Raw genomic sequence first — 17,704 nt, 5'->3', positions numbered from 1 at the left:
CTGCTACTTTGATATATTTCTCCATGCCAGTGATTTGTAAAGGAAACCTTTACCAGATCAGGCTGCCTGTGGCTGGTGATGTTGGGGTGACTTCATTTTCTTTATTGCTTTTCCTGTTGTGTGGTTGCCTGACAATTTGCTCCACAAGCTGTTTTTTGCAGTACATGTCTCCTTTGGCACCCTGTAGTCAGGATAACGAAGGATGAAATGTTGGTCTAAATCAATCTTCCCCAATGTGATGCCTTCTGGATATTTTGTACTACAACTCCCAACAGCCCAAGCCAGCATGACCATTGGTCAGGGATTATGGGAGTTCTAGTCTAAAACATCTGGAGGGCACCATAGTGGGGGAAGGCTAAATAACCTTCTGTCCCATTCCAATGTTGTGATATTTATGTTTGGTTATGTTCAGTGGTGTAGTGTTAAATTCTGATGTTCTGGAGCTCGTCATGACAACCTCTGTAACCACACCTCCAAGGAGAATCCATAGTCTCTCTCTCTCTCTGTCTGGGCATCTCTATACCAGCCTAAAATCCTGCATTTAAAAAGGGGCTTTCTGATTCCGTTTTAATTGCAGGATCACGACGACTCCCTTTTTGACACGCTTCTTCCCACTCCCCCTTTCCCCCTCCTCACCGTATCTGAGTCTTCCACTGTCTTTCATTGATCTCGCTCCTCTTCTTGCTGCTTTTCCTCTTTTCATGGAGGGAACTCAAGTGGAACGCAGCAGGGTAATTTGATAGCTCATTATCTGTGATCTATTTAAAAGTGGAACAAAGGGCATCTAGTGCAGGAGACACCTTGGAGGTTCACGGCATCATCTAAAGAGCCTGCAAACTTCGGTGAAGGAGCAATCTCAATCCCAGGATAAAAGCTCCGTGTGAAGAAAGACCTAGTCTCTCTCTCTCTCTCTCTCTCGCTCTCTCTCTCTCTCTCTCACACACACACACACACACAGATATGTATATATTGATATCCTGTTTTATTTATTATTTATACTCAATGGAGCCAACACACTCGTTTAAAAACTCCATCATGAACCACAGACATAAAAAACAAACCACTAATAAAATATCACCATTAATGTTAAGGGGCATGATTGCAATCCTATCCAAACTGACCTAGGAGTAAGCTCCATTGAACTCAGTGATGCTTACTTCTGACTGCACCGATTCAACCTGCAAAACACACTACAGGTGCAATCCTATGCATGTTTAGACAGAAGAAAGTCCTGGCTGGGGAATGCTGGGAGTTGTAGGACTTTCTTCTGTCTAAAAATGCATAGGATTGCGCCCTCGTTGTTGTTGCTGTTCAGTCGTTCAGTCGTGTCCGACTCTTCGTGACCCCATGGACCATAGCACGCCAGGCCTTCCTGTCCTGCGTTCTCTCCTGGAGTGTGCTCAAGTTCATATTCATTGCATCGGTGATACTATCTAGCCATCTCATCCTCTGCCGTCCCCTTCTCCTTTTGCCTTCAATCTTTCCCAGCATCAGGGTCTTTTCCAGAGAGTTTTCTCTTCGCATTAGGTGGCCAAAATATTTGAGCTTCAGCTTCAGTATCTGTCCTTCCAATGAGCACTCAGGATTGATTTCCTTTAGGATTGACTGATTTGACCACCTTGCAGTCCAGGGGACTCGTAACAGTCTTCTCCAGCACCACAGTTCGAAAGCATCAATTCTTCAGCGCTCAGCCTTCCTTATAGTCCAGCTCTCACAGCCATACATTACTACTGGGAAAACCATAGCTTTGATTAGACGGACCTTTTTCGGCAAGGTGATGTCTCTGCATCTTACTATGCTGTCGAGGTTTGCCATAGCTTTCCTCCCAAGGAGCAAGTGTCTTTTAATTTCATGGCTACAGTCACCATCTGCGGTGATCTTGGAGCCCAAGAAAGTAAAATCTATCACTGCTTCCATTTCTTCCCCTTCTATATGCCAGGAAGTGATGGGGCCAGATGCCATGATCTTCGTTTTTTTAATGTTGAGTTTCAAACCAGCTTTTGCACTCTCCTCTTTCACCCTCAACAAGAGGCTCTTTAGATTCTCTTCGCTTTCTGCCATTAGGGTGGTATCGTCTGCATATCGGAGGTTGTTGATAATTCTCCCAGCAATCTTAATTCCGACCTGTGATTCATCCAACCTGGCGTTTCTCATGATGTACTCTGCATATAAGTTAAATAAGCAGGGCGACAATATGCAGCCTTGTCGTACTCCTTTCCCAATTTTGAACCACTCGGTTGTTCCATGTCTGGTTCTGACTGTTGCTTCTTGACCCTCGTACAGGTTTCTCAGGAGACAGGTAAGGTGGTCTGGTACTCCCATCACTTTAAGAATTTGCCACAGTTTGTTGTGATCCACACAATCAAAGACTTTAGCGTAGTCAGTGAAGCAGAAATAGACACTTTTCTGGAATTCTCTTGCTTTCTCCATGATCCAGGATATGTTGGCGATTTGATCTCTTGTTCCTCTGCCTCTTCGAAACCCCGCTTGTACTTCCGGTAGTTCTCGGTTCGCATACTGCTGAAGCCTAGCTTGTAGGATTTTGAGCATATCCTTGCTGGCATGTGAAATGAGCGCAGTTGTGTGGTAGTTTGAACACTCTTTGGCGTTGCCCTTCTTTGGAATTGGAATGTAAACTGACCATTTCCAGTCTTGTGGCCACTGTTGAGTATTCCAAATTTGTTGGCATATTGAGTGCACCACTTTAACAGCATCATCTTTTAGGATTTTAAATAGCTCAGCTGGAATACTGTCATCTCCGCTAGCTTTGTAGTTAGTAATGCTTCCTAAGGTGCACTTGACTTCACTCTCTAGGATGTCTGGCTCAAGTTCAGTGACCGCACTATCATGACTATCAGGAACATTAGGATCTTTCCTGTATAGTTCTTCTGTTTATTTTCCCATCTCTTCTTAATCTCATCTGCTTCTGTTAGGTCCCTGCCTTCTTTGTCCTTTATCATGCCCATCTTTGCACAAAATATTCCCTTGATATCTCTGATTTTCTTGAAAAGATCTCTAGTCTTTCCCATTCCACTGTTTTCCTCAATTTCTTTGCATTGTTCATTTAAGAAGGCCTTCTTGTCTCTCCTTGCTATTCTCTGGAACTCTGCATTCAGTTGGATATATCTTCCCCTTTCTCCCTTCTTTTTCACTTCCCTTCTTTCCTCAGCTACTTGTAAAGCCTCCTCAGACAGCCACTTGGCTTTCTTGCATTTCTTTTTCTTTGGGATGGATTGAGGTGCTGCCTCCTGAACAATGTTACGGACCTCTGTCCATAGTTCCTCAGGCACTCTATCTATCAGGTCTAATCCCTTAAATCTATTCCTCACCTCCACTGTATATTCATAAGGGATATGATTTAGGTCATACCTGAATGGTTTAGTGGTTTTCCCTACGTTCTTCAATTTCAGGCAAAATTTTGCAAGAAGCAGCTCATGATCTGAGCCAAAGTCAGCTCCAGGTCTTGTATACTGACAGGTCTATACTGACTGTATAGAGCTTCTCCATCTGTGGCTGCAAAGTACATAATCAATCTGATTTCGATATTGACCATCTGGTGATGTCCATGTGTAGAGTTGCCTCTTGTGCTGTTGGAAAAGAGTGTTTGCTATGATCAGCGTGTTCTCTTGGCAAAACTCTATTAGCCTTTGTCCTGCTTCATTTTGTATACCAAGGCCCTGCTTGCCTGTTATCCCGGTTATTTCTTGACTTCCTACTTTAGTATTCCAATCCCCTATGATGAAGAGGACATCTTTTTTTGGTGTTAGTTCTAGAAGGTGTTGTAGGTCTTCACAGAACCGATCAACCTCAGCTTCTTCGGCCTCAGTGGTTGGGGCATAGACTTGAATTACTGTGATGTTGAATGGTTTGCCTTGGATTCGTACTGAGATCATTCTATCATTTTTGAGATTGTACCCCAGTACTGCTTTTCCCACCCTTTTGTTGACTATGAGTGCTACTCCATTTCTTCTAAGGGATTCGTCGATGTTCAATCTTGTCATCTCATGTTTGACCACTTCCAGCTTACCTTGATTCATTGATCTTACATTCCAGGTTCTTAAACAATATTGTTCTTTACAGCATTGGAATTTCTTTTCACCACCAGACACATCCACAGCTGAGTGTCCTTTTGGCTTTGGCCCAGCCGCTTCTTTCTGGCGCTACTTGGAAATTCCCTCTGCTCTTCCTCAGTAGTATATTGGACACCTTCCGACCTGAGCGGCTCATCTTCCGGCGTCATCTCTTTTAGCCTTGTGATAAGCCGTGGGGTTTTCTTGGCAAGAATACTGGAGTGGGTTGCCATTTCCTTCTCCAGTGGACCACATTTTGTCAGAACTCTCCACCATGACCTGACTGTTTTGGGTGGCCCTGCGCGGCATAGCTTATGGCTTCACTGAGTTATGCAAGCCCCTTCGCCACAACAAGGCAGTGATCCATGAAGGGGAAAAGGCCGTGTATACATCAGTAAATACTGGTACTGGTAGCTTCAAATATAGACTTGGCCTCAAGCCATGTACTGTTCCCAACCTGGTGCCTGCCAGATCTGTAGGCATACAACTCCCATCATCCCCAGCCAGCATGGTCCCTGGTAGAACACTTCATAGGCCACACTCATATTGGTGAGTCAGCTGGTTACAGGCCAGCTGTAAACAGTGACTCATAGCAGAGACATCAAAATTATAAGAAAGTAAGATTAATATGTGTCCTGATGAGCTAGCTGTCTGAACATTGTCCTATTTTATACTGCAGTTATTAAATAGGGCTAATTGGTGCACTTTATCTTACCTAATATACATTCTATATCATACAGGCATACTGGCATTTCCTTGAAGGTTTATCTGGGGAGATAGGATCTTTGCAATTTTAATAAATGACAACAACTCAAACTCTCCTCCTGACCTGAGATTTTTTTCTTCTGAGGAAAAAACACACATTACCAAGCACATTTGAGTCTCTCTTGTGGATCTGGGCCACATATTGTTAATATGGGAGAGATTGTTCCAGGGCAATTCACACCTTTTTATTTTCACAGGCCCTTTAAACTCTTCTTAAATTTCAAATCTGTTTAATTTGTTTTTTGATTTTGCTGTTATACCAATTTTATTCTCTGCTTTATATTTTAGTGTTTATAGTTGTGTTTTATGGCTCTATTGTTATTGCAAGTTACCCAGATAACTTTGCTATCATGCAGCATATAACTTTTGTCAATTAATACATACATACCTACTCTTAATTTTTATTTTTGCAATGTTTGTAAATGTGTATATATTTTATCATTCTGAAAGTTCCTTGCTGACTATTCTGGGCAGGGACAAATAACTATTCAGGCCACTTTCCAGAGAGGCAGCTCTGTTATTTTGTTGTTTTTATTCAGGACACTGAGGTCTTGCCTCCTGTTCCCTGGAAAGCTTGCTCAGCCTCTCTTGGGCTTTTGAGATTACCTCAGCAACACCCACACCCTTTCAAGCCTCTCCACACAGCCCTGAGGACCAGTAACTTGAGGCATCATCCAACCAAATTTAAATACTTATAAATCCCACTGATTTGAAGTAAAATCACTTCTGGCCCTCCTTTTACCTTGCCACTTCCTTCAAGAACGTGCTTCTTTCTCTTTTCACCCAACCTTTTCTCAGGTCCCTGCTTCTTAGGTTATCTTCCTTCAGGGCATCTCTACACCTGCAATTTATCGCACATTCATGATTGGCCACTCACGGAAATTTGCAGGTCCATTACATGACATCATAATCCTCCAGTGATTTTCCCGCCATTTCCCCCTCCCTATCCCGTGTTATCCCCAAATGGTAAAAAATGCAGTATTTTTTCAGCCTGCGCTACAGGAGCACCATGGCCTTCCCCGTAGCATGAAAAACCCGCTTTGTTTGGGGTTGTTGGGGCGCAGTCATGATGGCAACGGCAGTAATGTCGCGGTGGTGGGTGTGTCGGTGTACTGACCTGCCAGCTTTGCTGCCATGCCGTGACTATATGCAATGCACCACCTTTTGCTCCCGACTTTGGCTGCTTACTCCACAACACGGAATGGTCAGCATGCCAGCCGTTTGCTGGGAAACCGGTGCCTGCAGCGGAGGGGTTCTGGCAGTTCAGTGGAGGTTGCTGTGCCCCCACATTGCATGTCAATCACAACCAAACCACCAGTAATCTGTGAGGGGAGGGAAAGGGCCAGGAGCCAGGGAGGAAAATTCGTGATGCCCCCAGTGCGTGTAATTTTTTTGTGGAAAAGTGGCCACCCTGTGAAAAGATAAGGAACGGAATATAACGAGACAGAAACAACTGTGTAAAGGAGCCTGATCTAATCCTGCGATGAAACCAGATGGAGAAAGCCCCAGTATTGATGCGGATTTCTGCCCCCATGTGATGAACCCCTCAGTCATCCTGCCTGAGGCTCTCTTGGGGCTCTCTTCATGCTCAGCTGCCCACCCTTCAACCTCCCTCTCTGCCTGGCCCCACTTCTATCTCTGATCCTCCTTCCTGTCCTCCAGCCCTTAGACCCTGTGTGAGACTTTTCCTGCTGAAAGTGATTGTTCACTTCTCTCATAGATCCTACCCCTGTCTTCTGACTGAGCTTGATTGACTATTGGTCTAACTCAGTTGGGTAGTTCTTACATGAAGCCCTTTCTATATAGCTTTAGGATTATAAACTAAGATTGGATACAAACAGTGTGATATCCATCCTTAAAACAAAACAGCAATATTAAGCAAGAGGATGGCATGGCGAGGGGCAGGGAGAGTTAGACAGGACTAACAGCAATGTCTTCATGTGTCATCCGAATAAGGCCTATTTTGAGGGTTGCACAGCCTTACAAACTCTGAGCTTCAGTACAGGCATTGCTGTAGAGAAATGGGTTGCAGAACGAGGGAGTAGAAGTTACTGTAACATACAGCTGTACTAACCAGCTTTCACCATATGCTTCCAGAGGGGGCAAAGTTGGGCATTCGCTGGGGCCCCTAGATTAGCGGAGGACCACCACCCCAACAGTGCTACCATTTCCCGTTTGTACTGAGTATCCAAGTAGATCAGATGAAGCCCAGGAGAAGGAAGCCAGATTCTGGCTGAACATCAAGGAAAATGTCCTGTTAGAGCAATACAACAATGGAACCAATTTCCTAGGGAAGTAGTGGGCTCTCCCACACTGGAGGCATTCAAGAAGAGGCAGGACAGCCATCTGTCAGGGATGCTTTGACTTGGATTCCTGCATTGAGCAGGGGGTTGGACGCAATGGTCTTGTAGGCCCCTGCCAACCCTACTATTCGATGAAGTTTCTTCTTCACACTGAGCTTTTATCCTGCGATTGAGATTGCTCCTTCACAGAAGTTTGCGGGCTCTTTACACGACGCTGTGAACCTCCAAGGCATCTCCTTCACTAAATGCCCATTATTCGGTTTTTAAATAGATCACAGATAATGGGCTATCAAATTACCTGTTCTGTTCTGCTTGAGTTCCCTCCATGAAAAGAGGAAAAGCGGGAAGAAGAGGAGCGAGATCAATGAAAGATATGGAAGACTCAGATACGGGGAGAAGGAGGGGGAAAGGGGGGGAAGGAAGCAGGTGAAAAAGGGAGTCGTTGTGATCCTGCATTTAAAACGGAAGCAGAAAGCCCCATTTTGAATGCAGGATTTTAGGCTGGTGTAGAGATGCCCTTTGTTTGCATGCCCAGCCTCTTCCAGGTTAAGGGAACCCACTCAGGGTGCCATGCCAGAGAGCCTTCAAAATCCTGGAGCTACTGCCGTCTGCCATTTCCTGAGCTAGTGTAAATTTTCCCCAGAGTAGAGAGACTTTCCTGCTCCTTTCTCTCTCTCTCTCTCTCTCTCTCTCCCCCCATCCTTCCACCTCCTGCCTTCCTCCTCCAAAACTGTATGCTGGGGTGGTTGTTGTACTTGGCTCAGAGAATAGAATGGCATTGCATGCGTGGCTGGGCGGGGAGGGTGGATTGTGCAAATCTCTCCTGGATTTAGTGCACTGCTACCATTGTAACTGTGGTTACTTCCATAAAAACTGAGTGCTCTCCTCATGTGCTTCCATGGCCCTGAACTGTGGAATGTACTGTAAATGTTTGATGGAAACCTCTTGCCAATCTAGTTATCTAGTTACGGTCAGCAAATTTGCTGCAATGACCTTTGTTGAAGCATTTCATGGGAATAATGAAGTGTAAAAGAATGAGAAAACACATGGGATCTTCTCAAACTGGGGAGAGGTAACGAGCGGGGTACCACAGGGCTCAGTCCTGGGCCCAGTGCTCTTCAGCATTTTTATTAATGACTTGGAGGAGGAGGTACAGGGAATGCTGATCAAATTTGCAGATGACACCAAATTGGGTGGGATAGCTAATACCTTGGAAGACAGAAACAAAATTCGAAGGGATCTTGATAGGCTGGAGTGCTGGGCAGAAGGCAACAGAATGACATTTAATAGGGATAAATGCCAAGTTCTGCACCTAGGAAAAAGAAACCAAATGCACAGTTACAAGATGGGGGATACGCGGCTCAACAATACTACAAGTAAGAAGAATCTTGGAATTGTTGTAGATCACAAGCTGAATATGAGTCAACAATGTGATGTGACTGCAAAAAAGGCAAATGCTGTTTTGGGATGCATTAACAGAAGTATAGCTTCCAAATCCCATGAAGTGCTAGTTCCCCTCTACTCAGCACTGGTTAGGCCTCACCTGGAGTACTGTGTCCAGGCACCAGACTTTAAGAAGGATGCAGACAAGCTGGAGAAGGTTCAGAGGAGGGCAACAAAGATGATCAGGGGACTGGAAACAAAGCCCTATGAGGACAGACTGAAAGAACTGGTCATGTTTAGCCTTGAGAAGAGGAGGGGAGATATGATAGTGCTCTTCAAGTACTTGAAAGGCTGTCACAGAGAGGAAGGCCAGGCTCTCTTCTCGATCATCCCAGACTGCAGGACACAGAAAAATGGGCTCAAGTTACAGGAAGCCAGATTCCAGCTGAACATCAGGAAAAACTTCCCGACTGTTAGAGCAATAAGACAATGGAACCAATTACCTAGGGAGGTGGTGGGCTCTCCCACCCTGAAGGCATTCAAGATAAAGCTGGACAGCCATCTGTCAGGGATGCTTTGACTTAGATTCCTGCATGGAGCAGGGGGTTGGACTTGATGGTCTTATAGGCCCCTTCCAACTCTACCATTCTATGATTCTATGACTTAGCTATTTTTCCAAATTTGAGCTAGTCAAAGCTGCTGGTCAAACATGAACCTATCCCGCATTTCATTTTGGCTGGAAGGCTAATGTTAGACCCTAACAACAGGACTTTCGAGGCAGACAGGCTAGGATCCAAACGGCTGTGCAACTAGTTCTGGGTGCGCAAGGGGGTGTTGGGCTTCTTTTACTCAAACAGAAGCCCCACTCCCACCCCATGGCAAACTCACTTTTGAAACTGCACCACATTTCCAAACAGGTTGGGATCTGTTGTTCAAAGAGAACCCACCCCCACCCACAACACAAATACAAGCCTCTGGCGCATGCTTAAACTTGCTCTTTGGATCCCAGCCACAGTCTCACCAAGGCAGAATGGGAATCTTTAAAAACAGGATGAGAAACACCAAGTGCCTGGAACAGGTTTCTGCAATTTAACAGTCTACTAACTCAATTAAGTGTTTGTTCCCAAACACAAAACACGTCTGGAGGAAGTACATTTATTGCTAATTCTATCAGTGTTCTAGCTTTTAATTTTCTCAAGGCTGTACGCCTTGATGCAAACGAATTATACAGATAGGCCTTTGCAAATGCCAGCCTGTATATTGTAACAATATCAGGGGACTGGAAACAAAGCCCTATGAAGACAGACTGAAAGAACTGGGCATGTTTAGCCTTGAGAAGAGAAGACTGAGGGGAGATATGATAGCACTCTTCAAGTACTTGAAAGGTTGTCACAGTGAAGAAGGCCAGGATCTCTTCTTGATCATCCCAGAGTGCAGGACACGGAATAATGGGCTCAAGTTACAGGAAGCCAGATTCCGGCTGAACATCAGGAAAAACTTCCTGACTGTAAGAGCAATACGACAATGGAACCAATTACCTGGGGAGGTGGTGGGCTCTCCCACACTGGAGGCCTTCAAGACAAGGCTGGACAGCCATCTGTCAGGGATGCTCTGACTTGGATTCCTGCATTGAGCAGGGGGTTGGACTCGATGGCCTTGTAGGCCCCTTCCAACCCTACTGTTCTATGATTCTATGAAAACCTTTCAGGGCATCTGAAAAAGGAATTAAAAAAAAGACAATACCCTTTGCTAAATAAATAATATAAGCTGTAATGTAAAACAGCCTTCCCTAACCTGCTGCCCTCCAAATGTTTTGGACTACAACTCCCAGCTTTCTTGACCATTGGTCATGCAGGCTGGGACTGATGGGAATTAGAATATAAACATCTGGAGAGCACCAGGTTGGGGAAGGCTGGGGTACTGTTCAGTAGAATACTTACTCTCTCATTCATTCACTAAGGATGTTAGCAATGCCTAATTGTATAATGTGGTGGCTTTGGGGTTTGATTCCCCCTAGCAAATCAGCTGTGTGTGTGGGAAAAGGGTGGAAATGTTTTGAGCTCAGCCTCCCTCCTCTGGGGTGGACTGATGGTGACAGGACAGAAAGCAGGTTTAAGATGTCAGGTTTAGAGAAAGACCAAAAAATGACCATTTTTCTCATGGCAAATTCACCATTCATCTACTTTTCTCTTAGAGCTTTTCTACATGAGGCTGTTAATCCGTTGTATCCAGTTTTGTTTTTGTTGTAGAACTGAGATCTAAGCTCTACACAACAAGCTTTTTCTTTCTTGCTTTTCTGCTATATAACCTCTAGATGGTGCTGGGCTATAGGAGAATCACACAATTACACAAGTAGGAAAAACCGTAGTCTTACACTTTCACAGATAAGAGCTTTCCTACACTAGGCATTTATTGTGCACTCGTCATTCCCTACTCACAATGTTTACAAGTTTTTTAGATGATGTCGTGACCCTCCAGTTTCGCTTCTGTATTTAAACAGTACTCCATTCTAATCCCCACCCCCCCTGGCAAAAGTGCTCTTTAAAAACAGAAGCAAAACTGGAGGGTCATGACATTACCTAAGGAACCCATAAACAACCGTGAGTAAGGGATGACAAGCACACAATCAGTGTCTCATGTAGAAAAGCTCTTACTTTTGACAAAGAGAACTGGAAACTGCAGCCTACTATTTCCTAGAATACCTTTGAAGAGTCACTTGCATCTGGGCACAGTACTCTTAGGGAGCAATCCTATGCAGATAGTTGGCTGCCTCTGAACTTGGAGGCAACTGCCTGTCCAATGCAGGGGGGGCAGAGTGCAGAGGGGATTTTCCCCTCCACGCTCTGGCCACCCTGCATTGCCACCTAGATTTCAGCTGTCCAGCCAGAGCATTTTGGCGGTGGGGGGGCAGGATGGTGCATTGGAAGCCTCGTAAAGAGGCTTCTGCCGTCCCCTCTCCTCCCCACCCCCAGGAATGCCCCCTTTTCCATTGCTCCACACTGCTCTTCTGAGCATGGAGCTGGGGACAATCCATGCCGCCTACGAGGCAGCAGGGGCAAGGGCGGGGAGGCGGTTCTCTGAGAACCAACCAATCCTATGGCCATCTAGCCGCTGTCTAGTGGCCATAGGATTGCGCCCTCAAAAATAGGTTTATCATAATATGTACTTTGGTCCTTAAGGGTGCCATCTTATGCATGTTTAGACTGAAAAAATTATTTTAGCTTGGATTTCACCCTAAATCTCTCTCTTTTTGCTTTCCCATGTCTGCAGTGGCTAAAATGTACCTTTGCTTTTATTCTGCTTTCCAGCCCACAATATCAGCATTCCAATGTATAATGTACAGCAGTACCAATGTACAAAAAGAGAGCCCCAGAGAGGGCTTATCGTCATGTATGGAAATATTTCCAAAGTTGCAGCTGCAGTACATCACCAGTTGCTAACAGTCACTCCTTAACATTTCATACCAGTCCTTTTACTACAAATTATACCTTGCCATTTGCCTCATTCACTACCATGCAGTTGTAGATGCTTGCACTGCAGTTTGGCCCTCTCTAGACTGGGTCACAGTGGTGGAGGGTAGGAACCCAGGAAGCTGCCTCATACTGGCTGGATTCGCATGTCATGATAAGCCACGGTGGGTTGTGAGCCATGTTAGTGTCAGCATGGCTTACCGTGACATCTGAACCCAGTGATGCCAAATTCATCATGGGCTGTTTTTTGCCAACCTTGAGAACCCATGGCTTCAGTAACGTTGTTGAGGTTAGCTTATTCTCAGGGTGGCTTGTTGTGACATCTGAGCCCAGAAGTAAAGCTTGAGCCAAGAGCAGCAAAAACGGCCATGCAGCTCTTCGCAATCTCCACCAGTGCCCAAACAGCACTTTGGAAGGACCATCACTAGTTCGCCACCTTATAAAAATTATTTTTTTCAGTGCTTTGGGAGTATGCAAATAGGGTCATATTTTTTATTACTATTTCCCCCCAGTCTTTAGCAAGTGTACAAGAATGCAGATTTGGCTTGTTAATTTCTTTGCATGTTTCAATTGTCAAACGGAGCAGGAAGTGGAGTAGGTAATATACAAAGTGAGCCTGCATATAGACTAATTTGCACACAGTTCCAAGGATCGGGGAAAAATAATCCTAAGAGAATGTAGGAACACCTGTGCGTAATTCAGAAGCACCAAAAAGGCAGGAAAATGCAAATAGAGCAAGTTCACCAAAGGTGGTGGTAGTGGGGACAATATCTCCCAACTAGCAATGTAATCCTCTCACTATTAAGTCTTGAACTGACACTTGTCAGTGTCCTCCACCCTTTCAACACTTCCCTAGTCTCCAGCACATCCAGAAATGGGAGTTATTGGCTCTCCTCCACCCCTTTTCGAGGCCCAGATTGGTTTTTATTATGTGAGTTTTATTATTGTATGCTGCCTTGGGAGGGCAAGAAATATTTTAAATAAATAACAAGGCAAAGCTAGAGTGCCCTTGCTGAGTGTGAACAACTGCTGCAAAGACAGTGTGAGAGAGGGCTTTTCTACAGGAGGTTTTAATCCACATCTTCACCAAGGCTTCTGCTTCCAGCTTCTTTGTGGGATTAAGATTAGTTCCTTTACACATGTTTTTTTCAGGGGAGTTTCTTTCTCTGCCTTTCTATTTGCTCTATTACACAACCACTAGGTGACGCTGTGGTATAGTAGAATTGTGCAAATACACCAGGTTTCATGCCACCATTCAGAGATATACCAGACTTTCCTCATTTGGGAAAAAAAAAGCTAAAATAGTTGCAAAGGCCCTGGAGGATGACGACATCATGTAAAGGACCTGCAAACTACCATGTGTGAGGAATCATGAGCACACAATAAAAACCTCACGTAGAAAGAATCAGAGAGAAAGAGAGGGAGAGGAGGAGGAGGAGGAGGAGAGCCATACTTAAGGTGATTGGGAGTCGCCATTGACCCTAGGCCTTGCAGTGAAGAACAGTGCCTTAGGGTGCAATCTGATGCATGTTTAGACAGAAGAAAAGCCCTACAACTCCCAGAATTCCCCAGCTAGGATGACTGGCTAGGAAATGCTGGGAGTTTTAGAACTTTTTTCTGTCTAAACATGCATAGGTTTGTGCCCTTAGATTGTTTCCACATCAACAATGTGACCCAAATTGTCACGGCTTCTAAATTCACAGACAAAAGGTGTCAAAATGAAGAAGAATCAGGGTCAAACAATCACGCAAGACAGAGCACACAATTCATCATTTATGAAGCTGCAGTATCAAGAGGAGATATCTCCATAAGGCAATGAGTTTCTAGGACAAAGTATCTCTGTTGTCAGTACCAGATTAATGCAACCATTGTTTGGGGTTGCTGGTATTGTTTCTTTTTCTCCTACATCCCAGGTCATATTTGAGTAGCGTCACAGTGGTTTCTATCAGCAATAATGTGAACATATGAAGCTGTCCTATATGGAGCAGACCTCTGACCCTTCCAACCCAGTTGGTCTAACTCTGACTGGCAGCAGCAACCCAGATCTCAGGCAGAAATCCTTGCCTTCTGTGCTGCCTGAGATCCTTTCTTAAAAAAAAAAAAATTTTTTTTGGAGATGCTGGGAATTTAACAGGGTACTTTTCTATGCAAAGCAGATGCTCTACCACTGAGCTATGGCCAATTTCAATAGCATCTAGGCAGATGTAGGGCTAGCAGGCGTTTTAATATGAGAGACACGGGTAATGGTTAGGATGAAATGAAGGTCATTCCTCATAAACAGAGACACTTGAGCAGTGGCTACCGTGTATGGGCTGGTTGTGGGAAAGGGCTTTAGTGGAAAGCCAAAACCATCAAAGAGCATAAAAGCAGTGGAAAACATAGCTGCCTTTATTGCTGTGTAGGTTCACAAAGCAAAAACTAAGCTCATCTTTGCCTTCAAAGCCCTCCATGGCCTTGCTCCCTTGCCGTCTCTGCACATGTATTTAACCAATGCATCCCTTCCTGTGATTTTCGCTTTTTCAGCTCAGCAGCCTTAGCAGTCTTAAGGGTATAATCCTACGGAGATAGGTGGCCACCTCTGAACTCGGAGGTGACCGCCTATCTGACGCAGGGCAGCAGAAGCATGGAGGGGATCATTCCCTCCACACTTCTCCCTCCGGTTTCGGCTGTCTAGCCACAGGAAGGCGGAGTGGGGGAGGAGGCTGCTGGACAACACATAGGATGTGTCGTACCTGCATTTCCGCCTTCCCCACCCCAGAATGCCCCCCGGAACGCCCTGTTTTGGCCACTCCGTGCTCCTCTTCCAAGCGCGGAGCTTAGGGCTGTTCTATGCTGCCTATGAAGCAGTGTGGAAGGGGGGGAAGGTTTGTTCTCCAGGATCTGACGGTTCCTGGACAACAAGATCTCCTACAGCTGTCTAGCCACTGACTAGCAGCCATAGGATTGCTTCCTCCAGCTGCAATCTTATGTGTGTTTAGACAGAAAAAAAAGGCCTACAACCTCCAGCATACCCCAGCCAGCACAGGACTTTTTCTGTCTACACATGCATAAGATTGTGCCCTAAAGGTATTTTGCTCCTTCATTTTTCTCTGCCCCCTCACCTTTGCTGATTCTTCCCAGAACACCTGCACGATGTCACTTCAAGTTCCTCTTCAAAACCCACCTTTTCCATGAAGGCTTTGGCACAACCCCTGTGTTTATTTATGTATTTATTAAATTTCTATACTGCCCAATAGCTGAAGCTCTCTGGATGGTTCACACCACTTAAGACCATAAACTACAAGAGGATAAAGCACAATATAAAAATTTAAAAGTTTAAAACTACAGTATAAAAAATCAAAATAATCACCAAATAGAACCTAGCAGCAGTGCAAAGATTTAAAATACAGTACCAGATTTAAAACAGAAACTGAAAAACCAAAATGCTTGAGAAAATAAAAAGGTCTTCACCTGGTGCTGAAAATATCACAATGTAGGTGCCAGGTGAGCCTCTCTGGGAAGATCATTCCAAAACTGGGGTGCCACAGCAGAAAAGGTCCTCTTCTTAGCAGCTACCCACCTCACTTCCTTCAGTAGGTGCTTTACTTGCCATAACCTGCTGTAAAGGAGCCGGAAAAAATGCATATTCTTCCCTTGTTAATATTTTGTTTTTGTTTTTAAAGCTATAGCTGTTAAGTGTTTTTGCACTAATAAAAAGATAAATCAAACAACAATGAACAGGGTGATAAAATGGCACCCAATACGAAGGTCATAATGCAGGAGTAAGAAACCTGGTGCCTTCCAGTTGTTTTGGATTACAACTCTTATAGGCCCCAGGCAGCATGGCCAATGGTCAGGGATGATGGGAGTTGTGGTCCAAAACATCTGGAGGTCACCAGAGATGGTTCCAGATGGAGGGCTGCTAACAATCAAAAGGCATTGCCTTTCCATCTTCCTTAATGGTTTTTTTCTGGAAACATCCCAGGTGACCTAACCCCGTAATGCGTGCCGAGGGTCAAATGGTGACTCAGGTTAATGAAACCTTCCCCTTCACACCCACAGCAGCTATGTCATGCCCTGTGATATGGATATAGTGTCACGAACGCACAGCAAAAGCGCAACAACCCCCACAGTGTGGAAAGTAAATTGCAATTTTGCTAATAGTGGGAGAGCAATGATTACCAGCACCAGAAGCAGTCCCTGAGTCTGTTCCCCTCCCTCTGTTGCTACATCTCCTATGTTGAATTTTAGACTGGAAGGTCCTCTGGGCACAGACCCATCCTCTTATCAGCCTTCCCCAGCCTGGTGCCCTCCAGATGTTTTGGACTATAACTCCTATAGTCTCTGACCATTAGCTATGCTTGCTGAAGCCAATGGGAGTTGTAGTCCAAAAGATCTGGGGAGCACCAAGTTGGAGGAGACTGTTCTTATGCTTTGCAGAGTGGAATGCACATTGTTGATGCTAACCACAGCAGACTGAGTGGAGCCTTCCCCAGAGAGTGCTTGGGTCTCCTTCCCACCGGAGGCCTCAGGGTTGGCCCGAGCCATTTTGCTGCCTGAGGCAAAGGACAAGAAGATGCTCCCCCTCCATTCCATGTGTGGACTGGCAGCTCAATCTTACTTCAACACTGGCAATGGGATAGCATCCTCCACCACACCTGGGGCTGCGGGACTGGCCAGGTAACACACACAGCTCTGTCCTTCAAGAGAGGGGAAAGCATAGGATGCCCAGGAGGATGGTTGTTGCCATGGTTGACGCCAGCTTTTGCTGCCTGATGTGGTTGCCTCACTCTGCCTAACGGTAGGGCCAGCCCTGTAAGGCCTTGCACTTTTGACTCTATATTGCCAATTGGATTCAAAGCAGCCTGACCTAACTGAAAACCAGCTGTTGGATAGAGGAATTTGCTGTGGCACCATCCCTCAGGGCAGGGTGCAGCACAAAGGCAAGGCCAGGCCTGCCCCATCCTGTTGCATCATCCCATGTGCCAGAGGCCTGTCCCAAAGACTCCTTGAAAGTGCTTTATCAAAACAAATGCTTCTACTATACGACACAGCCGAAACAACTAGCTAAGCACTCGGACCACCAAAACCCAAGCTGTGAGACATGAGTAAAGACTTAAAGGGGGGAGTGTTAGATAGAAAGGGGAGGCCATAAGTAGCTGGTGTAGTAGCTAGTGACTCAGTCACGTAGGCGTGACACGTGGCAGATGAGTCAGCTTAAACAGAGCAGGCGAAGAGACGAAGAACAATGGGTTAGTTTAAACTGAGAGCAGGCGAAGAGACAAAGAACAATGGGTCAGTTTAAACTGAGAGCATGCGCAGAGACAAGAACTGATGGAGAAGTATTGAGCTGTTAGGGGTGGGTATAAAAAGATTGGGCGCGCCATGTTCTGGGTGCAGACTGCTCTGCACCCGTTTTGCAAAACCATCAATAAAACTTTGTTGGCTCCACTGTTGCCTGCCTGGCTTCTCATTTGACCAGAAGCAAGAACTTTTTCTAACAATCCTAAAGACCTTCTTTTTCGACCTCTGCCATTAGAGGTGCATTTGTTGGTGATGCGAGAGGGGCTTTTCAGTGGTCGCTCCCAGGCTGTAGAACTCCCTCCCAAGGCAAGCTAGGTTTACTCCCTCTCTGCTGTCCTTCCATTGGCATTCAAAGACTGCTTTATTTAAGAAGGCTGTTGGTTTGTAAGTGGGTCTCTTGGGTTGGGTGCTGTTTTTATTCTGTAATTGT

Source organism: Heloderma suspectum, chromosome 2, assembly GCF_057233095.1.
Source record: "Heloderma suspectum isolate Gila_16-S chromosome 2, 16-S_ref, whole genome shotgun sequence".
NCBI classification, from domain to species: domain Eukaryota; kingdom Metazoa; phylum Chordata; class Lepidosauria; order Squamata; family Helodermatidae; genus Heloderma; species Heloderma suspectum.
The sequence above is the reverse complement of the archived record's forward strand: the minus strand, read 5'-3'. Positions refer to the sequence as shown.